This window comes from Schistocerca americana, chromosome 8 (assembly GCF_021461395.2).
Source record: "Schistocerca americana isolate TAMUIC-IGC-003095 chromosome 8, iqSchAmer2.1, whole genome shotgun sequence".
NCBI lineage: Eukaryota > Metazoa > Arthropoda > Insecta > Orthoptera > Acrididae > Schistocerca > Schistocerca americana.
In genome coordinates this window covers 191,056,835-191,080,393 of record NC_060126.1, presented here as the reverse complement: position 1 = coordinate 191,080,393, position 23,559 = coordinate 191,056,835, and the positions used below count along the sequence as shown (strand labels likewise).

The 23,559-nt window shown below is 43.0% G+C and overlaps 1 protein-coding gene across 2 annotated transcripts in view; it reads right to left on the bottom strand.

Annotated features, from left to right (window-relative positions):
* LOC124545139 (fatty acyl-CoA reductase 1-like) overlaps nt 1-20,465 on the bottom strand; it is a 149,655-nt gene extending 129,190 nt beyond the window's left edge. Inside the window, exon 1 of one of the 2 annotated variants that reach the window (XM_047123968.1) lies at nt 20,385-20,465. The gene's annotated coding sequence lies outside the window, so the exon portion shown is untranslated. The remainder of the gene's footprint in view (nt 1-20,384) is intronic. The other variant, XM_047123969.1, reaches the window with a different exon arrangement.
* Between the last annotated feature and the right edge of the window lie 3,094 nt (nt 20,466-23,559).

Genomic DNA, 23,559 nt, shown 5'->3' with positions numbered 1-23,559 from the left:
AGCATCTTCTTCCTGTCGGTTAAATTTCGCGTCTGTAGCACGTCATCATCGTGGTGCAGCAATTTTAATGGCCAGTAGTGTATATGGGGTGGAAAAGTGATAAAAGTATCACATGAGCGGCCGCAACAAAAAAACATTTTAGAAAATGAAGAGAAGTTAAACAACTCAAGGAATTAATTAATAATTACCTAAGAACACTTCACATTGAACTAGATATATTGACTATAATGGAATATAGACTGTAATGGAATTTAGCAGCAAAATTACTTGCTTGAAATTTATTCGACGTTTACAGTATTTAAATCCCGAAGTTTTATTCAATTCGTTAAGTCTATTTTTCTCAAATATTGCATTTTTAAACTGTGTCACTGTTCTTGCTGGAATGCGATATGATATGATGTTTTTTGAAAACAAGTCGTTGAAAGTAACGATAATTATAAATATTATGAAAATGTGATTTTTGCTTTGTTTCTCGAAGTCCGTATTAACAGAAAGCCTGTAGATGGCAACGGTACGAATTTAGACAGTTTCTCCGACATTTATCGATCAGATCCCGTATGGCAAGGCATTTAAAACATTATAAAATCTGTTTCCTTATACTGATCATGAACTTACGGATTCCTTTGTCTGCTGACGCTTATCTCTGGCAAGAGATTTACTGTACTGCAAGAGTCTAGTGATATTCAATAGATGTCTTCTGATTTCATTATTTGCGATTGATACGCATGCTGGAAATAATATACAGAAATAGGACGCACTGCTGATCACGGAACCACAGTAGGATGCGGCTCAGGCATTCCTCAGACACGATTATGGATATACTGCCACCTCGCATAATGAAAAAGCAGTATGTAATCACTAGCACGATCTGGGGACTACAGAGAGGCCGATGGCGCCAAAAATATACGAAACTGATGAAGCGTCGGAAGTTCAAAATGTTCCACCAAAATTGTTCTGGGCTCCACTGTTCCAAAGAGAATGATGGTAAGACGCCACTCATTCAGCGATAAGCACATGTGGACGTGCACACGTATCACAGACTGGCGCATATTTAACCACGTACAGAAAGAAGCTACCGGAGCCGAAGATCAAATACTTAAAAATAAGTATAACATGCAGAAACGTACTAGCTCATGCATACAAACGCCTAATAGGACGTTTCGGCGTTGCCTCCTTCCCCACATCCTTTCGTCTAACGCGTGTGGACAATTTCAGAGTTCTTGCAACAAAAACGATATAGATACGTCGAGTAACGCTAAAATCGCGCTATTTATACTAGACTATATGAACAAAGAAGATCGGAAGAAAGTTTACTTTTGTTCAAAAAGTGCACTTTGTCATCTTTTGATGATGATTTTCGATTTGGCCTCTCTTATCTTATGCATGCACTTTTATCTGTATTACCATACACGTGCACACACAGGGTGAGGTAAATAAAAGTGGCCCAGACGAGTGGATATGATTTGAGGTGAATGTACACACATAATCACACCCAGTGACCAGCGCACTACGTGACCATCACACAACGGTTCATGCCATAGTGCGGGCTGTGTCAGTGTGAGTGAAGCAGTGCAAAGGGGGCGAGGGTACTCAGTGGAGCAGCAGGTATTCGTTGTGGAAAATTAAGTAACAAAAAATTCGTAGTAACCGTGTGGCCAGTTGTTTGCTCTGACGTTTAATGGTATCAAAGTCCCAGCAAAGAGTTCCATGCAGCGCAAAGTTCGAAAATGGTGTCACAGGATCTGTGTTGAAAAAGTCAAAAAAACATTCCGAAATGTGCCCGCACACCAGAAAATGTGGCTGCAGTTCACCAGAAAATGCTTCGTAGTCCTATCAAATCAGTCCGACGTCTGTCGCAAGGGATCAGCTTATCACGTCGACCATGCGAACGAATACTCCACCTGGACCTGCAAATGCGTCCCTACTGAATGTCTGTTGCTCGTGCACTGAAAAGCAGCAGATGCTCCTCAGCGCCTCCAGTTTTATGAATGGCTATTCACTGAGATAACAATGAATTTCTTGGACATGGATCTAGTCTTTATGTCTGATGAAGGCTGGTTTCACCTGACTGGTTATGCCAGCTCACAGAATCACAGAATCTTTCTTGGCAGCGCAGAATCCGCATAATTTCCACGAGACACCATTGCATAGTTTGAATGTTGGGGTTTGGTGTGCAGTGTATCCACGCCGCGATATTGGTCCCATTTTCTTTCATCAGACGCTGACTCCGGTTTGTCACATTGCCAACATTTTGAAACTATTTGTGGTAGCACTAAGGGAAAAGGAAAAGACTTACAGTAGTTCCAACAATAGGGATCAACTGCCCTTACAGCCAGCCTTGCAGCACATTTGCACAGTATTCACGTCTGACAGAGATGTTAGCAGAGGTCAGTCTGATCGCGGCCCTAGCTGGCCACCCTGATCACCTGTGTGGGGAGCCCTCAGGTCTGTGTATCACAGCAGTCCTCATAGTCTTCAAGGACTGCCGCAGAATATTTCGGATGGGACTCCATCAACTCCAACAATCTAGCTTCGATCCGCCTTCTGTAGCTTGCTGGCCACGGCCCAAAAGTGCTAAGAGATGAATGGTGGTCACTTTCGACATCTGCTATACTCAGGCTAGTGTTGCATTTCCCTTCCCCTGCTATGTTTTTGTGTACCGTGGAACTCTGTTCTCCGAGTCGCTTTTATTTGCCCCGCCCTGTGTTAGGTCTGAACACGTCAACACTCTTGAGCAGATACAGGGCAGTTTTAGTCAGCATGTCGGTTGGTTCTGCGGATGATGGGGTGGATGCTACCCTATATTGGACCGAGGATTAATCATTTGACCGAAAAATCGCTAAAAAACGTCTTGAAACGTAATAGCACCCATTATTTAGGACCAAACAGAGGCCACCCTTGCATCTGCAAATCTGCCCTTGATCACTCGAACAGTAATACTGAGCAAAATATTTCATTCAGCACGAGAAGAATGTTCACTTTCAAGTTTACCTGTGTCATACGGGCAACAAGATGCAGACAGAAGCTGCTATAAGTGAGTTCCGGGGACAAGGCGTACAACGCTCTACCCGCTGATCTAACGCTTCCTTACGACAGTGTCAGTAGCCATCGCATTTAAACAAAAACAGTCGTTCGTAATTTAAAGGGCAATTTTACGAAGGGTCTTCTGATCGTACACGCAATGCCTCTGTGTGAAGCATCAGAGTTCTGAGAGATACTGACGACTATCAAAACTTTATTTCCAGCCTGAAGACCACCTCCAGTTTCCATACCGTAAGGTGTGTAATAGTTCTTCTAAATATGTGAAAGGGTGAACCAATTTTAACAGCCAAAAAAAAATTTTTTTTTACAGTAATCTGCATTTACGAAGCTACGTGACATAGTCCTTTTGATTTCGAACGACCCAGTTTCAGAACAGTTCTTTCAACAACCGACGGTTGGTCGTTCGGTCGGTCGTCTCAGTGGACGACGTGTATCTGGTCTTTCCACCGTCTCTGTGTCCTTAGCGTTCATGTCTACTCACAATTCGACTTTTTGCTGTATAATGACTGTTTTAGAACTGTTTGACTTGTTTGTGGAACTGTCTTTTGCGGTTCCGTGTACATCTAGTCAGATTGTGAAAGGGGAGTTTGGTCTTAATCCTATCTGCATACTAGGATTTGCTGCAGCCAACTTGTGTAATATATGCTTATCATTTGTCGATGTTAAATTTTATTCTATCGTGGTATTGGTTATCGCATCTCAGGTCGATTTTGCGAGTGTGCCGGTCGGCGTTCAAGCTGTCCCTCGTTTGAGTTAACATCCTCTTAAGTGAGCATAACTCTTGGCTGTCTATCTCACCGCTTACGCAGCTGTAGAAACTTTTCTCAGATCGATCCTTGGAGCACTGTCTGTGGATCACTCCTTTTTTTTATTTGGTCTGATTATGTCAATTGTTTAAAAACAGTATTTTGTTTAAATTATTCCTATTTCTTGTGGCTTTCAGCCAACAAATAATTTGAATTCTTCTTAATAAGGTCTTCAATTGGCAGTGTAGCTTGTGTTACAGTCAATTTTTATATAAAGATTGTTTAAAAAATTATTTTGATATTTTTGACGTGTAATTGTCTTCCTCATTTGTGATTCAGGCTTTCAGCCATTACTTGTTCTGAAGTATTGCTTGTGGCCTTCAGCCGAAAAATAATTTTCAATTCTCTCTTAACAAGGCCTTCAGCCGTCAGTGTAGCTTGTGTTGCAGTCATTTTTTTAAAATTATTGGGTTTAAAAAATTATTTCCTTAAATAAAGTGTATGTGTTTGCTGTGCAACCAGCGGTAACTGAATTCCCACGTCTCACACTCTACGTGCACTTCACACGGCAATATCGTTAGTGGACTGGATCGACTGAAAATCCCTGTCCAACAACAGTGTTGGAAACAAGGTTTTCTCTGTTCAACTTGATCTTACGAAACACAGTTCAACATTTTCGTTGGCTTATGTACTCTAGAGAGAAAATACTACAAGCATAGTAAACACGTTCAGCACCTAATTACAATCATTCAGTCTATACGTTCCGTTTACACCCACAACTTCAGAATAATGACAGTACTGCTACCGCATTTTACCCGTATTACAGAAAATTATTTCAATGAAACCTGTTGCAAAATCACAGACAACTGTTATGCAAATATCACGGTCGTGATTCTTAATGAAATCCAAAAAATCAAAAACTTGCTCAACATCGCTTAATGGACACACTACCCGTTATTTAGGAAGGAAATTGGCAATATCGTGTGAAGTCACTCAGCAAAAATACTGCCCTGACATGACCGGTGCCAAGTTCCCGATTAGCTTGCCGTTCAGCCGCGCAGTTCACAAATTCGACTGCTTCTTCTGTTCATTTCTACAGGATAAAGCTTAAGCAGAATACTAGAAATTTCATGATTATGCTTAGAACACGATTTTGTACTCAAGAGCTTATCTGCACACATCAAAAAAACTTTTCCATCACCCCGGTTCCCAGGACCCATGAAGACTGACTGTCGATATTGTATCAGAGACACAGTCAATTTGACTGTTCAGAGATCTCACTAAACCCGCCCGAAGGTATAAACAACCATGCATGAGCAGCGCCCATTAGACGGAGGGGGTTCGACAGCCGATCATTTCCAGTAATTTCACCAGGAAGGAGGAACACGGCTCGTGTTGTCTGTAGTTCAACCATGCCTAGACCGTCAGTACCACGGTTCGATCGCGTCCGCATTGTTACTTTGTGCCAGGAAGAGCTCACAATAAGGGAAGTGTCCAGGCGTATTGGAGTGAACCAAAACGATGTTGTTCGGACATGGACGAGATACAGAGAGACAGGAACTGTCGATGACATGCCTCACTCATGCCGCCCAAGGTTTACTACTGCAGTGGATGACCGTTACCTAAGGATTATAGCTCGGAGGAACTCTGATAGCAACGCTACCATGTTGAATAATGCTTTTCATGCAGCCACAGGACGTCCTGTTACAACTCAAACTGTGTGCAATAGGCAGAGTGTTGCCGAACAACATTCCGAATGGACCGCTCAGGAGTGGCATCACGTTCTCTTCGCCGGTGAGTGTCGCATACGCCTTCAAGCAGACAATCGTCGGAGACGTGTTTGGAGGCAACCCGGTTAGGCTGAACGCCTTAAACACACTGTCCAGCGAGGGCAGCAGGGTGGAGGTTGCCTGCTGTTTTGGGGTGGCATTACGTGGGGCCGACGTACGTCGCTGTTGGTCATGGAAGGCGCCGTAACGGCTGTACGATTCGTGAATACCATCCTCCGATCGATAGTGCAATCATGTCGGCAGCATATTGGCGAGACATTCGTCTTCATGGATGACAATTCGCTCCCCCATCGTGAGCTGCTTGTGAATGACTTCCTCCAGGATAACGACATCGCTCGACTAGAGTCGCCAGCATGTTCTCCAGACATGAACCCTATCGAACATGCCTGCGTTAGATTAAAAAGGGCTATTTATGGACAACATGACCCACCAACCACTCTGAGGATCTACGCCGAATCGCCTTTGATGAGTGGGACAATCTCGACCAACAGTGCCTTGATGAACTTGTGGTTAGTATGCCACAACGAATGCATCAATGCAAGAAGTCGTGCCACTGGGCATTAGAGGTACTGGTGTATACGGTAGTCTGGACCACCACCTCTGTATGGTGGTACAACATGCAATGAGGGGTTTTCACGAGCTATAAAAAGGGCGGAAATGATGTTTATGTTGATTATTCCAATTTTCTGTACGGGTTATGGAACTCTCGGTACCGAGGTGATGCAGACTTTGTTTGGTGTGTGTATGTCTTGGTCGTATGAAATCACAATCCATCTTTCACAGTGGGGTCAATAAGAATGCTTCTTAAGCTTTTGCCACTCGGTCGAGATCTTATACCGTGCTTATACTTCAAAATAATTTTTGAATACGCTAGACGATCATTAGTTTCCACATACTTAATACTCAACTACAAAAGATGAAAAGTTCTTTTTTTTTAAATTAATGCTTCATCACGCAAATCAGAGTTAGAGTTGAACGTACAACTTCAGGAAACGGAAAGGAGGTTTTCGACAGATTCGTCTGCATCGGTTTCCAGCGCAGAGAGCTAGATGAAGATTTTATGGGTTTACCTACAACAGTAAGCTGAAAAACTCTAAATGCTGTATGAATGGGAGTACCGTCAAGCAAAGCATAATAATCAAAATCGAAACAAAGAAAAGAAACAGCTGAACACAAACCACTACCTTAGCCAAGCGAAGCAAGCAGAATCATAAGGCAGTGAACACCAACGCCTGATGAAGTCCGGAGGAATAATGTTGACTTTTCTTCACCCAGAAAGTGCAACTGAGTAGAAATAATGATGTAGTGTTAGTAACAATCGAGTGGAAATAGCAATACAGCTTTGTTTCCGCTGAGTGGAAACAACAGTGTGGCACTATTACCACTTGAGTGGAAATATCGAAGTGCTGCTATTGCCACTCGAATGGGGTCCCGGGTTCGATTCCCGGCGGGATCATGGATTTTCACCTGGCTCGAGATGACTGGGTGTTTGTGTTGTCCTCAATATTTCATCATCATTCATGCAATTGGGGAGATTGGACTGAGCGAAGGTTGGGAATTTGTACGGGCGCTGATAACCGCGCAGTTGAGCGCCCCACAAACCAAACATCATCAGCGAATGGCAATATCCACAGCGGCGCAATAGCTCCACTGTTTCGCACTTCAGTGGAGCCTCCATTGTAAACTATAGGATTCGTCCAGTGGTATTTGACTTGACTTTGTCGCAGTGAGGAGAGCTCTTGTGAAGGACGAAAACTAGTCTTGCACTAATATACCATGGCGAATAACTTTTTGAAAGTGGGACGACTGTCGTTAATTTTTCGTCAGGCTACATCTTGTATGCTACGAAATTTGTAACAGCTCCCGTTCTTTCTTAAGGACGCGATGCCTACTTAGCTCAGGGTTAACGTGTTTGCGTACCATGCAACTGGCCCGGGTTCGATTCCCGGTTAGTTTGGGAATTTTCTCCGCTCGTGGACGCGGTGTTGTGTTGTCCTGTTGTCGACTGAAATAAGACTTGCACTCGGCGGCCGAACTTCCCAGCCAACGTAGCCACACGATCATTTCGTTTTTGCAGGCTGGTGACGTATTCATAATCGACATTAATACAATGTCCCGACGGTACTGGGAGGAACGTAGACGTGCTAAAAAGTGGAGTACGCAGTAAGCCTAGGGTTGAGTCACAATAATATTTATTACGAGGGCAGTTCAATAAGTAATGCAACACATTTTTTTTCTCGGCCAATTTTGGTTGAAAAAACCGGAAATTTCTTGTGGAATATTTTCAAACATTCCCGCTTCGTCTCGTATAGTTTCATTGACTTCCGACAGGTGGCATCGCTGTACGGAGCTGTTAAAATGGCGTCTGTAACGGATGTGCGTTGCAAACAACGGGCAGAGATCGAGTTTCTTTTGGCAGAAAACCAGGGCATCTCAGATATTCATAGGCGCTTGCAGAATGTCTACGGTGATCTGGCAGTGGACAAAAGCACGGTGAGTTGTTGGGCAAACCGTGTGTCATCATCGCCACAAGGTCAAGCAAGACCGTCTGATCTCCCGCGTGCGGGCCGGCCGTGCACAGCTGTGACTCCTGCAATGGCGGAGCGTGCGAACACACTTGTTTGAGATGATCGACGGATTACCATCAAACAACTCAGTGGTCAACTTGACATCTCTGTTGGTAGTGCTGTCACAATTGTTCACCAGTTGGGATATTCAAAGGTTTGTTCCCGCTGGGTCCCTCGTTGTCTAGCCGAACACCATAAAGAGCAAAGGAGAACCATCTGTGCGGAATTGCTTGCTCGTCATGTGGCTGAGGGTGACAATTTCTTGTCAAAGATTGTTACAGGCGATGAAACATGGGTTCATCACTTAGAACCTGAAACAAAACGGCAATCAATGGAGTGGCGCCACACCCACTCCCCTACCAAGAAAAATTTAAAGCCATACCCTCAGCCGGTAAAGTCATGGTTACAGTCTTCTGGGACGGTGAAGGGGTTATTCTGTTCGATGTCCTTCCCCACGGTCAAACGATCAACTCTGAAGTGTATTGTGCTACTCTTCAGAAATTGAAGAAACGACTTCAGCGTGTTCGTAGGCACAAAAATCTGAACGAACTTCTCCTTCTTCATGACAACGCAAGACCTCACACAAGTCTTCGCACCCGAGAGGTGCTCACAAAACTTCAGTGGACTGTTCTTCCTCATACACCCTACAGCCCCGATCTCGCACCGTCGGATTTCCATATGTTGGCCCAATGAAGGACGCAATCCGTGGGAGGCACTACGCGGATGATGAAGACGTTATTGATGCAGTACGACGTTGGCTCCGACATCGACCAGTGGAATGGTACCGTGCAGGCATACAGGCCCTCATTTCAGGGTGGCGTAAGGCCGTAGCATTGAATGGAGATTACGTTGAAAAATAGTGTTGTGTAGCTAAAAGATTGGGGAATAACCTGGTATATTTCAATGCTGAATAAAACAACCCCTGTTTCAGAAAAAAAATGTGTTGCATTACTTATTGAACTGCCCTCGTACATTGTTCACTGTGAGTCAGCTTTCGCTTTTCAAGACACCTTCAGACCACCTAATACACATACTAAAAATCATTCAACAGCCTAGAGCATATAAAATATTTCTTTATTGAAGACAACCGGTTTCGACAGAGTTAGCTGTCCTCTTTAGGTCTTAAAATTCTTATTGCTGTGAAACGTACTCATTTTACGCTGAACCACACGGGGGCTTGCGAAGTGTTTATGTAGATGAAGATGTGTAAGAGTAGAATATGGAAGTACTGGGGAATGTAAACTTAAACATTGTGAGAGACAAAGATTGAAAGAAGCTGAATATACGCGGATACAGCAAGGAAGCATGTCGCCAAATCGAATCAGTTTTCATATTTAAAATAATTTAGCAACAGAACTAGTTTCCTCGACTGAAAAGTTGCTTCAAGGTAGTATAAGTGGTTTAAAAGATAATGGAACAACCAGTTAAGTGCGATACTACAATGAAAAGTCACAAAATTACTGCCAAAGAGTTATACATTTATTAATTAAAATTTCGTTCAAACGAATTACATAAACAGAGAGAGAGAGAACGTTTATAAAAGCTATCAGTGTTTGTGGCGAAAATGTCTTTTAGCAGCCTGACTATTTAATACAAATTACTTAACTGTCGTAGCCTGGCGTGGTTCCATGTCTGCGAACTGCATATCGCAATGTGGTGGGGCATCCATAATCCGTACTGTAAACTTAGGTACACTTTTGGCAGTTAACAGATCAAGAAACGCAAAAGTTCTCGCAATTCTCTTATGGCGGCCAACTAATGTGCTTAGCACGAGTAACAAAATTGTGTGCCAAAGTCATCAAACATTAAATTCCACGTTTAAACACTTTTACATTACATTTTCTCTTGGTACTCTGTGTATCATATCAAATAGGAAAACAGTTTGCTTAATACGTCGTCTTATTTCGCAGTCTGCATGAGGTATACCACAAACCAAGCTGCGACTTGCAAATAGTAAACAGAGCGCAAAATACATACAAGTGTTTGAACTACAGTTCGTTACACCACGAAAAAGCAGTTCACTTGAATGTTACTTTTAGTTTACGTGCTATGTATGAAGTTGTATACATCAATTCAATTGCGAATTCTGAAAGTAACCAAAATACCAAAATATAAAACATTTGTCAGCGTCCAATTCACAGTTGACTTTCATTGCAGGAAACAATTCGTTTGAAGAACGTCCTTTAATTCACAATACGTGGAATTCTACATAACATTCAAACGCTGAAGTAATATCAACCAGTGTACCAAGTACAAGTAATGAAACCTGTGCATGAAACACATGCTAAAGCATAAGTCGTTGTTCACAGCAACACAGATAACAGATTCCTTAAACGTCCTTTATACTGTACGTGGCACTCCGAATTATCAGTTCATCAGGAACTTGTAAAATAATAACCAAAGCACAAGTCCCGTGTAGCCTTCCAAACCACATTTTGTTTTATGTAAGTCTGCAGACTTTCGTGGCCGTTGTCACTCAAGTTAAAATCTTCTGGGTTATTAGGCCGCGTCATGTTTCTTCTAAAATGTTCAACGTTTCGACCCCTCTGCCAGGATCTTTCTCAGGATCTTTTGGTGTCCACTACTGCTAAAACACTGTCAAAGACGAGTGTCGCGTCCACTTATAAAGGACGAGTTTTCTGGCGTTCGTGCTGGCGTAGAGACTGTATTGGTTAAAATTCATATGGCTACCATTGGCGGGCCATAGTCATAAGCTAATGCAGAAGAATGGGCGTTGGTAGCTCATCTCCTGTGGATACCATTGGCTGTCATCGTCATTGGACAGAAAGGCTCTATTCCACACATGCTGGAGAAGGGGTATTGGCTGGAATGCCTGGTACCGCCATTGGTTGGTCGTCATGAGTGGCTAGATTCGAACGGACAGATCAAGAGAGAGGGAATGCTTACCCAAAATATTATTGTCCGCCGAGGTGACTTGCAGCGCGTTGTTTACACCGCGGCCGCGTATTTACTTCCTTGATGGCGCGGAGCCACGATGCCGGAAGCCTATAGCCGTCCTCTCTATTGAGGAATCTATTGCATTCTTAGAAATTTCAACCGCTTCTCAGACCTCTCTTCTATAAATGTTTGTTTCTTTAGCCAGTACACGTGCGTTATTAAAATCGATGTCAGAGCCACAGTTCTCGCGATGTTCCGCTACTGCCGATTTTAAACTTTGTTTTAGCCGCATCTGCCGTTCGTGTTCCTCAATTCCTTCTTTAACAGTTCTTCCCGTTTCGCCTATATACACTTTGCCGCAGCCATATGACACTTGATAGACGTCTGCATTGTGTAGGTAATCAGGTGCATCCGTTTTCCGTCAGAAAAAGTCTTTTATTTTGTTTTGACTAAAGAAAGATGTCTGAATACCATTTTTCTTTAAAATTCTGCTTATGCGCTCAGTGACCCCAGAAACGGACGGTAACCTGACGGAGTGAGAAGGCGGTTCCTCGTCATTTATATTAGCGGTATAAATATTCCGCCTAAAAGCCCTGTCGATTGAATAACTATCATACCCATTTGCTTTCATTGTCCTCTTTAAAAAATTCAACTCCGATTCTAAATTGTCGTCATCGCTGATACGGAAGGCACGTGAAGACAGAGTGTTGAGTAATGCTTGCTTCTGGGTTGGGTGGTGGTGCGAAGTGGCATCTAAATACCTGTTTGTGTTGGTCGGCTTTCTGTACACTCTGTGACCTAGAGTGTTATCAGATCTTCTGTATACCAGCACATCTAGGAACGGGAAACCGACCTCACTCTCAACCTCCAAGGTGAATTTTATTTTGGGGTGAATTCCATTTAAGAAATTGTGGAACGCATGAAGTTCTTCTTCGCCGTGTGGCCATATAACAAATGTATCGTCCACGTAGCGGAGCTAGCAAGAAGGCTTCAAAGGAGCACTACTTAATGCGTGTTGCTCAAAATGTTCCATAAAAACGTCAGCTGCAATTGGAGAAATGGGTGAACCCATAGCAAGGCCGTCAGCCTGTTCATAGAATTCACCATTTGTATTTGAAATAGCTCGAACGAAGACATAGTTCAATTAAGTTACAAACATCTGGAGCAACATTGTCTCTTATGATCCCCATTGTATCTAGTACTGGGACGTTAGTAAATAACGATGTCTCATCAAAGCTAACAAGAATGTCACCTGCAGATATCCTCAGTGTGCGTATAATTTCTAATAAATGTTTCGAATCTTTTATAAAAGTATTTGTTTTACCAACTAGATGTCACAGTTTGCCAGATAAATGACGTGCATCGCCGAAAACAGTCCAGTTTTCTTTGCTCTCCAGGTCTGTTCATAAGATTTCACACAATAATTTTCCCGAGGGCATGCAGCTTTACTGTATGGTTAAATGATGATGGCGTCCTCTTGGATAACATATTCCGGAGGTAACATAGTCCCCCATTCGGATCTCCGGGCGGGGACTACTCAGGAGGACGTCATTATCAGGAGAAATTAAAACTGGCGTTCTACGGATCGGAGCGTGGAATGTCAGATCCCTCAATCGAGCAGGTAGGTTAGAAAATTTAAAAAGGGAAATGGATAGGTTAAGGTTAGATATAGTGGGAATTAGTGAAGTTCGGTGGCAGGAGGAACAAGACTTTTGGTCAGGCGAATACAGGGTTATAAATACAAAATAAAATAGGGGTAATGCAGGAGTCGGTTTAGTAATGAATAAAAAAATAGGAGGGAGGGTAAACTACTACAAACAGTATAGTGAACGCCTTATTGTGGCCAAGATAGACATGAAGCCCACGCCTACTACAGTAGTACAAGTTCATATGCCAACTAGCTCTGCAGATGAAGAAGAAATTGAAGAAATGTATGATGAAATAAAAGAAATTATTCAGATAGTGAAGGGAGACAAAACTTTAATGGTCATGGATGACTGGAATTCGGTAGTAGGAAAAGGGAGAGAAAGAAACGTAGTAGGCGAATATGGATTGCGGCTAAGAAATGAAAGAGGAAGCCGCCTAGTAGAATTTTGCGCAGAGAACATTTTAATCATAGCTAACACTTGGTTCAAGAATCATAAAAGAAGGTTGTATACATGGGAGAAGCCTGGAGATACTGACAGGTTTCAGATAGATTATATAATGGTAAGACAGAGATTTAGGAACCAGGTTTTAAATTGTAAGACATTTCCAGGGGCATATGTGGACTCTGACCACAATCTATTGGTTATGAAATGTAGATTAAAAATGAAGAAACTGCAAATTGGAGGGAATTTAAGGAGATGGGACCTGGATAAACTGACTAAACTAGAGGTTGTACAGAGTTTCAGAGAGAGCATAAGGGAACAATTGACAGGAATGGGGGAAAGAAATATAGAAGAAGAATGGGTAACTTTGAGAGATGAAGGCAGTAGAGGATCAAGTAGGTAAAAAGTCTAGGGCGAGTAGAAATCCATGGGTAACAGAAGAAATATTGAATTTAATTTATGAATGGAGAAAATATAAAAATGCAGTAAATGAAGCAGGCAAAGAGGAGTACAAACGTCTCAAAAATGAGATCGACAGGAAGTGCAAAATGGCTAAGCAGGGATGACTAGAGGACAAATGTAAAAATGTAGAGCCTTATCTCACTAGGGGAAAGATAGATACTTCCTACAGGAAAATTAAAGAGACCTTTGGAGATAAGAGAACCACTTGTATACATATCAAGAGCTCAGATGGAAACCCAGTTCTAAGCAAAGAAGGGAAAGCAGAAAGGTGGAAGGAGTATATAGAGGGTCTATACAAGGGCGACGTACTTGAGGACAATTTATGGAAATGGAAGAGGATGTAGATGAAGATGAAATGGGAGATAATATACTGCGTGAAGAGTTCGGCAGAGCGCTGAAAGACCTCAGCCGAAACAAGGCCCCGGGAGTAGACAACATTCCATTATAACTACTGACGGCCTTGGGAGAGCCAGTCCTGACGAAACTCTACCATCTGGTGAGAAAGATGTATGAGACAGGCGAAATACCCTCAGACTTCAAGAAGAATATAATAATTCCAATCCCAAAGAAAGCAGGGGATGACATATATGAAAATTACCGAACTATCAGTTCAATAAGTCACGGGTGCAAAATAATAACGCAAATTCTTTACAGACGAATGGAAAAACTGATAGAAGCCGACCTCGGGGAAGATCAGTTTGGATTTCGTAGGAATGTTGGAACACGTGAGGCAATACTGACCCTACGACTTATCTTAGAAGCTAGATTAAGGAAAGGCAAACCTACGTTTCTAGCATTTGTAGACTTAGAGAAAGCTTTTGACAATGTTGCCTGGAATACTCTCTTTCAAATTCTGAAGGTGGCAGGGATAAAATACAGGGAGCGAAAGGCTATTTACAATTTGTACAGAAACCAGATGGCAGTTATAAGAGTAGAGGGGCATGAAAGGGAAGCAGTGGTTGAGAAGGGAGTGAGACAGGGTTGTAGCCTCTCCCCGATGTTATTCAATCTGTATATTGAGCAAGCAGTGAAGGAAACAAAAGAGAAATTCGGAGTAGGTATTAAAATCCATGGAGAAGAAATAAAAACTTTGAGGTTCACCGATGACATTGTAATTCTGTCAGAGACAGCAAAGGACTTGGAAGAGCAGTTGAACGGAATTGATAGTGTCTTGAAAGGAGGATATAATATGAACATCAACAAAAGCAAAACGAGGATAATGGAATGTAGTCGAATTCAGTCGGGTGATGCTGAGGGAATTAGATTAGGAAATGAGACACTTAAAGTAGTAAAGGAGTTTTGCTATTTGGGGAGCAAAATAACTGATGATGGTCGAAGTAGAGAGGATATAAAATGTAGACTGGCAATGGCAAGGAAAGCATTTCTGAAGAAGAGAAATTTGTCAACATCGAGTATAGATTTAAGTGCCAGGAAGTCGTTTCTGAAAGTATTTGTATGGAGCGTAGCCATGTATGGAAGTGAAACATGGACGATAACTAGTTTGGACAAGAAGAGAATGGAAGCTTTCGAAATGTAGTGCTACAGAAGAATGCTGAAGATTAGATGGGTAGATCATATAACTAATGAGGAGGTATTGAATAGGAATAGGGAGAAGAGAAGTTTGTGGCACTACTTGACTAGAAGAAGGGATCGGTTGGTAGGACATGTTCTGAGGCATCAAGGGATCACCAATTTAGTATTGAAGGGAAGCGTGGAGGGTAAAAATCGTAGAGGGAGACCAAGAGATGAATACACTAAACAGATTCAGAAGGATGTAGGGTGCAGTAGGTACTGGGAGATGAAGAAGTTTGCACAGGATAGAGTAGCATGGAGAGCTGCATCAAACCAGTCTCAGAACTGAAGACAACAACAACAATTCAAGAAAGTTTTGCTTATGACAAAACATAAACACACTATTGTCCACTTCTCATTCCGTATTTCACAGCAAAAAAGTAGCACATTCTTTTCCACATTCACTATTCATAGGACATGCCTAGCACATTTCTAACAATTACGAGTCTCCACATACGTGCCGAGACTGCTTTATTACTTCCCCACATAGCAAGTTATCGATGTTTTACAGAGCTCGTCTCCCTCGCGAATTATTACACCATTACCATCCTTTATCTCTCCAGTTTCTACCAGCATCAGTTAGTTTTTGATTCTCATGTACTGGCTGCAGTGTTATGATAACGAGCACTACACCCCAGAATCGATGCTCTAAACCAGTCTCTTTTATCTGAGACTTTTTCTCAGACGTCCTACGTGTCTACTACATCGAGCACCTGTTTTAGCGTTTCGCTTCATAAACAGGACTTGTTTTCGGGAGCAACGAGGTGCAATTCATTATCTGGCCATTCTATTTAAGGTTTCCCAGTGGTTTTCCAAAATGACGTTTGGTGAACCCGATATGGTTCTACCATGGCAAGTATCACTCCATTAGTTCTCTAACTGAGCTGGTGCCACATTTCTAATAATTCCACCAACCTTTATTCCTACCCATCGATATGCACATCAGCTTCGACATACTGCTGTAATCCAAATGCTTCCAACATGTCTCATACAGTTTTCCCACAGTCCATATCTGACACCGACATGTACTGCTACATGACTACTCTGCGATTCACAGTCAAGTGTTTGGGAGATGATTCACTGAACCACTTCCAGACTTTTTTCAACTGTTTCACTCTCACTTGGTAGAAAAAACAGCTCACTTGCGACGCCTGAGTTCTCTTATTCTATTACGATGGTCATTTTTCAATTCAAATGGTTCAAATGGCTCTGAGCACTATGGGACTTAACTGCTCAGGTCATCAGTCCCCTAGAACTTAGAACTACTTAAACCTAACTAACCTAAGGACATCACACACATCCATGCCCGAGGCAGGATTCGAACCTGCGGCCGTAGCGGTCGCGCGGCTCCAGACTGTAGCACCTAGAACCACTCGGCCACTCCGGCCGGCGGTCATTTTTCCCTCTGTGTGTGGACCCAACTAAGTTCAAAAATGTGTGTGAAATCTTATGGGACTTAACTGCTAAGGTCATCAGTCCCTAAGCTTACACACTACTTAACCTAAATTATCCTAAGGACAAACACACACACCCATGCCCGAGGGGAGGACTCGAACCTCCGCCGGGACCAGCCGCACAGTCCATGAGTGCAGCGTCTAAGACCGCTCGGCCAATGCCGCGCTGCCCCAACTAAGTACTTCCGCATTCGGAGGAAAAATTTTGTGATTGACATTTCGTGAAACGGTCACACCGGAACGAAAAACGTCTGTTTCACTAATTGACAATCCAACAAGCGTATCATTTCCCTGTTACTCTCGCCATTATTTCGCGATAATACGAAACGACCTACCCTTACAAGAACTTTTTCGGTGTCGTCCATCAATCTTATCTGTTAGGGATCTAATACTGGGCAGAAAACTCTAGAAGAGGACGGAGAATCGTAGTGTAAGCAGGCTCTCTAAAAGATTTGTCAAACTATGACTTTCTGAAAGGAGCACCGTTATAATAAAACACAGACACTCTGGAAACATAATTAAAAGGTCTGTGTTCCTCACCTGCTATAATACGTTTACGTTGTACACAATTACACAATACACTGTCATCTCTTTAATAATATACTACAAAAGAGAGTAAAATGAATGTGCCTAGGCACTGCTAGGTCCACTGCTGCGACAAATGTAGAATATTCATGAGTTGTAATCATAGAGCGTAGCTTTTACAGTGGAACGAGAACATTCAGTGGAATCGCAGACTCACTATTTACATTATATACATCCCAAATTTCTTCCAGCAGCTACAGTCGCAGGTTCGAATCCTGCCTCAGGCATGGGTGTGTGTGATGACCTTAGTTAGGTTTAAGTAGTTCTAAGTCTAGGGGACTGATGACCTCAGATGCTAAGTCTCACAGTGCTTAGAGCCCTTTGAACCATTTGAACCAGCATCGGTATCCGTCAGTTTGTCATCTAACTTACCTCTGTTTATACAGATTAAAATGTAATGTAACCAGACATGAAGCTGTCATTAACTTCATTTTTTGTGCCTTTATTACGGAACATTTCGCTATAGGAAAGTAGATACCACTGTTGTAAACTGAAATTCGTGGGTAAGAAATTCACAGAGGCAGGTACGTTATAGACCACCGATTTTGTAGCTACGTCGGCGCATTATCGGGAGGCAAGTGCCCTGTAACATGAATGTATGCTCACATTAAACGTGAAGTGGTAATCTGCACCAACTTTTGTATCCATTTCCAGTTATACCAGAACTGCAGATTCATCCTATTCCATTCGTGTATGGAGTTCAGGACGAATAGGTGCTAAATGCCTCGGTGCGACTCTACAACACACATTGCTGTCGCTACAGATGCGATGCGTAGGGAATGTAGCACATCCCCTGATTATTCGTTTTAAACTGGTTCTAGACACTTTTCACTTTTGCAGTGTGGAAGAGGAAGTTCAAATGGTTCAAATGGCTCTCAGCACTATGGGACTTAACATCTGAGGTCATCAGTCCCCTAGAACTTAGAACTACTTAAACCTAACTAACCTAAGGACATCACACACATTCATGCCCTAGGCAGGATTCGAACCTGCGACCGTGGCAGTCGCGCAGTTCCGGACTGAAGCGCCTAGAACAGCTCGGCCACCGCGGCCGGCCTAATAGCAAGTAACTGCAGGAATAAAATTATGTTAGAAACCGACTGAGGTGTCGAGTGGGGCGCGTCTTCCGGCTACGTAGCGGTGTCGTAACCAAATGCCTGAAGTGCCCTCAAGTGCAAACAATCTGGGAACTCATTTCATCAGACTATGCGGGAGCAGAACACTCTACTGTAACGAGGATAAATATAGTAACTTTACCTAGAGATGTCGCAAGAACGCGTTTCAGGATGCAAACTTAGCATAAAGGAATGTTCTGAAACCCTGTAGTTAAACAGTAGAGGAGCCGAGGGCGCTGGCAGGCTCAGAAAAGGAGAGCACATTCGGTCAGCAGTGTAAGGGCAGATCACATCATAGTCTGCCATAAAACCTCCACCCTCCACGAGCTCGTTCTCAGAGTAGGGCCATTCCATTTCCATCAAGGATACCGATGGGAAACCTATTAAGATGCGGGATGCTATGGTGACTTTAACAGGTGTCTACAAACTGCCGCCAACTATTGTGAATGCAAGTTTGGCAGTGGAGGGCATTTCGGACTGTCCTTTGTGCTACTGTCGGATCTTCGGCCTTCACACGATCTCGACAACAAATTACAGGCGTATGCAGTACTCTGGGAACGAGCCTAAGTCCAGCTTGACCCATCGAGAGCACTGAGGCTCCAAAAAGTCCAGAGCCACACTGGATTGCCGAGGCCCACCACCCTCCTATGGGCTGTAGCACTGATCAAAGACAACTCTCAGATAGTTCCTCGCCGGGCACTGACGTGCAACCACTTCCTTTAACAAGGTAAAGAGTCAAATGCTTTTCGGAAGTCAAGAGATATTGCATCTTCATGATTGCCTTAATTAATGGGTCTAAGAACGTCATTTGAGAAATTAAATTGTTGACTTTCACATGATGAATGTTTTCGGATTACATGGTGCCCTTAATTACGCCATTGCAATGAACAAGAGAGCTGAGAGAAAAACATATGCGGCGTTATAAATATCCTGACTCTTGGATCGTCACACTTCCCGTAAATTTGTGCAAATCAAAGCTCGAAAGATACCTTCAAGAGGCAACGCCCAATTTCTGTGTCCTGATACAAACAGGACTGCTGCTCTGTCCGACGTTCTTGATACGGAAGTAATATTGTGCTCTAACTACCATTCTTTTCCCTTTGACTGTCTGTGAGCTAAACAGTCCCCCAAAGTGAGCTCCAGTCTCACTGTGTATAAAACAATTAAAACTATACACATTTAAATTCACGCTAAACTGTGATGTTACAATCACATCGCTGATTGAATAACAATAAAGCTTTGTTGAAGAGTCACGAAAGTAATGATGAAAACCACTATGCATTTTTGTAAGAATAATCTTTCCTTCAATGGCGGAAAGTGCGGTGTTTTGAACTCCCTGTCAGATTAAACCTGTCTTACAGAACACAGTTCCCTAGTATATACCAAGTGGTTATAATTAAAGTGCAGCTACTCACAGAGTGTGAAGTGTAATTATCGCATGGCTGCGAAACTTGGTAGATATTCAACTGCGTTAACACGGAACCGATTTATTCCGGATAAAAAATTAGTCCAATTTTGGCCACCAGGTGTAAAACTGGCGCTGTACAGCATCTCGTCGACGGATCCAGTGCTTATACTGAACAAATTGTGTAAGCGACGGTTAATAATATCAAAATTACGCCTTTCACTTGTTTGACGTTTTCTGTCCAATGGGTCAAATGGCACTGAGCACTATGGGACTTAACATCTGAGGTCATCAGTCCCGTAGAACAGACTACTTAAACCTAACTAACCTAAGTACATCACACACATCCATGTCCGAGGCAGGATTCGAACCTGCGACCGTAGCGGTCTGAAGCGCCTAGAACCGCTGGGCCACTCCGGCCGGCTTTTCTGTCCACGTCCCGTTCTTAATCCATTAGATACACCACATTTCTATACGTCTTCCTTGCATAGACAGCGCCAGATTTGCACCTGGTTGCCGAAATTGAGACTAATTTTTTTTTCAGCGTAAATAGGTTCCGTAATGGCACATTAGAATATCTTCCAAGTTTAACCGCAATAGCTGCACTTTAATTACAATCACCTGCCACATGCAAGTAGTCTTCTGTGATAACACTTACCTGGCTAGCTATAACTGCCCTGCGACTGTGAAGGCCACGGTAGTTCAGCGTAAGACTGAACCCGACAGCCGCCGGTGTGGCTTTTGCTTTTGTTTGTCATTTTCCTCCTGAAGCGTCATGGAAATTGCCGGTGGTACTCGCTTCCTGTGTAATTTCCGACATATTCCGACACAATGCATGTATAAGCCACATTACCAATTGTATGTTATGTTAAGATATTCGTTACTTACGTAACTACTGAGGTTGTATTGTCCTCTTTTTACATAACTGAATGCGTGACATCTTTGAGGTCGGGTTGCGCTGTTGAATATCTGGTCACAATCTGAAACGTATCCAAGGCCATCCTCATTCAGAATAGCGACAACATACGGTCCCTGAAAACTATAATCCTCAATTGAATACCGACATCGTAAATGTTATAACTTTATTACTTTAACGAACAGCGAAAAACAAGGGACAAAATGCTCTCGTGCGGGAACAGAGGGAGCTTACAAAAATTAGAACAGTCAAGCGAAGATGTTGTTAACTCGTCTGTCACGGAGACACAAAGTTATTACACATTTTCATTTAGGCTACTTGTCAACTATTTACGTCGCCACAAGACTTTTGTCTTAATTTGTATCTTCATGCTAATGGAATTGGCTTGGAGTCCAAATTTGTCAAATAAGCGCTTTCATTTTAATACACGTAGTTTATAAAGTCAATAAATGTTTATTGAAGACTATGTCATAAATAGTTGCTCTACATTGGCAATTACGGTATTTTGTGGAGGAGATGAAAATTAATTTCTTCGGAAGAACAAATTATAATTTTTTGTATATGTTGGAAACTGGAAAGGTGTTTCATGGGTCGTGCGGCTAAAAGTTAGTGGATTACTTATATATTTGAAGACAACTTGAAAAAGAATACAAATTTGATTCATTCACATTCGTCATGACTATTCAACGTATCCCATTAACTTTTTCTTCGCTTACTGTACAAAGTCCCAGCTATCCGAGAAGGGAAATTTAAATTATCAATTAATGAATAATTTTGGTGGACAGCAGAGAAGCTACGACTCTGACGAGCTTGTTTGCTGTCTGAATCGTTATGTGGTCTTCAACAATGTGAGCTCCAAGTTCACTATGCAGAAAACTACTCACATTTACACTACTGGCCATTAAAATTGCTACACCACGAAGATGACATGCTACAGACGCGAAATGTAACCGACAGGAAACAGTTGCTGCGATATGCAAATTATTAGCTTTCCAGAGCATTCATTCAAGCTTGGCGCCGGTGGCGACACCTACAGCGTGCTGACATGAGGAAAGTTTCCAACCGATTTCTCATACACAAACAGCAGTTGACCGGCGTTGCCTGGTGAAACGTTGTTGTGATGCCTCGTGTAAGGAGGAGAAATGCGTACTATCACGTTTCCCACTTTGATAAAAGTCGGTTTGTAGCCTATCGCGGTTGCGGTTTATCGTATCGCGACATTGCTGCTCGCGTTGGTCGACATCCAATAACTGTTAGCAGAATATGGAATCGGTGGGCTCAGGAGGGTAATATGGAACACCGTGCTGGCTCCCAACGACCTCGTATCACTAGCAGTCGAGGTGACAGGCATCTTATCCGCATGGCAATAACGGATTGTGCAGCCACGTCTCGATCCCTGAGTCAGCAGTTGGGGACGTTTGCAAGACAACAACCATCTTCACGAACAGTTCGACGACATTTGCAGCAGTATGGACTATCAGCTCTGAGACCATGGCTGCGGTTACCCTTGACGCTGCATCACAGACAGGAGCGCCTGCGATGGTGTACTCAACGACGAACCTGGGTGCACGAATGGCTAAACGTCATTTTTTCAGATGAATCCAGGTTCTGTTTACATCATGATGGTCGCATCCGTGTTTGGTGACATCGCGGTGAACGCACATTGGACTTGTGTATTCGTCATCGCCATACTGGCGTATCACCCGGCGTGATGGTATGGGGTGGCATTGGTTACACGTCTCGGCCACCTCTTGTTCGTACTGATGGCACTTTGAACAGTGGATGTTACATTTCATATGTGTTACGACTCGTGGTTCTACCCTTCACTATCCCTGCGAAACACTACATTTCAGCAGGATAATGCAGGACCGCATGTTGCAGGTCCTGTACGGGCCTTTCTGGATACAGAAAATGTTCGACTGCTGCCCTGGCCAGCACATTCTCCAGATCTCTCACCAATTGAAAACGTCTGGTCAATGGTGGCTGAGCAACTGGCTCGTCACAATACGGCAGTCACTACTCTTGATGAACTGTGGTATCGTGTAGAAGCTGCATGGGCAGCTGTACCTGTACACGCCATCCAAGCTCTGTTTGACTCAATGCCCACGCGTACCAAGGCCGTTGTTACGGCCAGACGTGGTTGTTCTGGGTACTGATTTCTCAGGATCTATGCACCCAAATTGCGTGAAAATGTAATCACATGTCAATTCTAGTACAATATATTTGTCAAATGAATACCCGTTTATCATCTGCATTTCTTCTTGGTGTAACAATTTTAGTGGCCAGGAGTGTAGTTTAAGTAGTGCATAAGTCTAGGGACCGATGACCTCAGCAGTTTGGTCCCTTAGGAATTCACACACATGTGAACATTTAGTTCTACCAACTTTCCATGCCGGCCGGTGTGGCCGAGCGTTTCTAGGCGCTTCAGTCTGGAACGGCGCCACCGCTACGGTCGCAGGTTCGAATCCTGCCTCGGGCATGGATGTGTGTGATGTCCTTACGTTAGTTCGGTTTAACTAGTACTAAGTTCTAGGGTACTGATGACCTAAGCTTTTAAGTCCCATGGTGCTCAGAGCCATTTGAACCAGCCAACTTTCTATTACGTCACCGTCTCCGTCTTTTCCTTTTTCTTGAAATCTAGGAGACAACTTATTTTATCGTCGATCATAATCCTTTTGGCGAAACATCACGCCGTTCTTCATTTGGTTTTCATTACAGTCGTAATTACGAATTCCGCTCTGCCATGTTGCCTCATCGAACGTTTTCGTTTCCTCGTAGTAATTCCCCCAATACATCTTCTCATATATCGCTAAGCCACCCTCTATTCTTGGATGGTTTTTGCGGTAAAATGTATGTCTCTTACTCACAAGTCATGACTGCTGATAAACATATTGTAAACTTCCATTTTCAAACACAC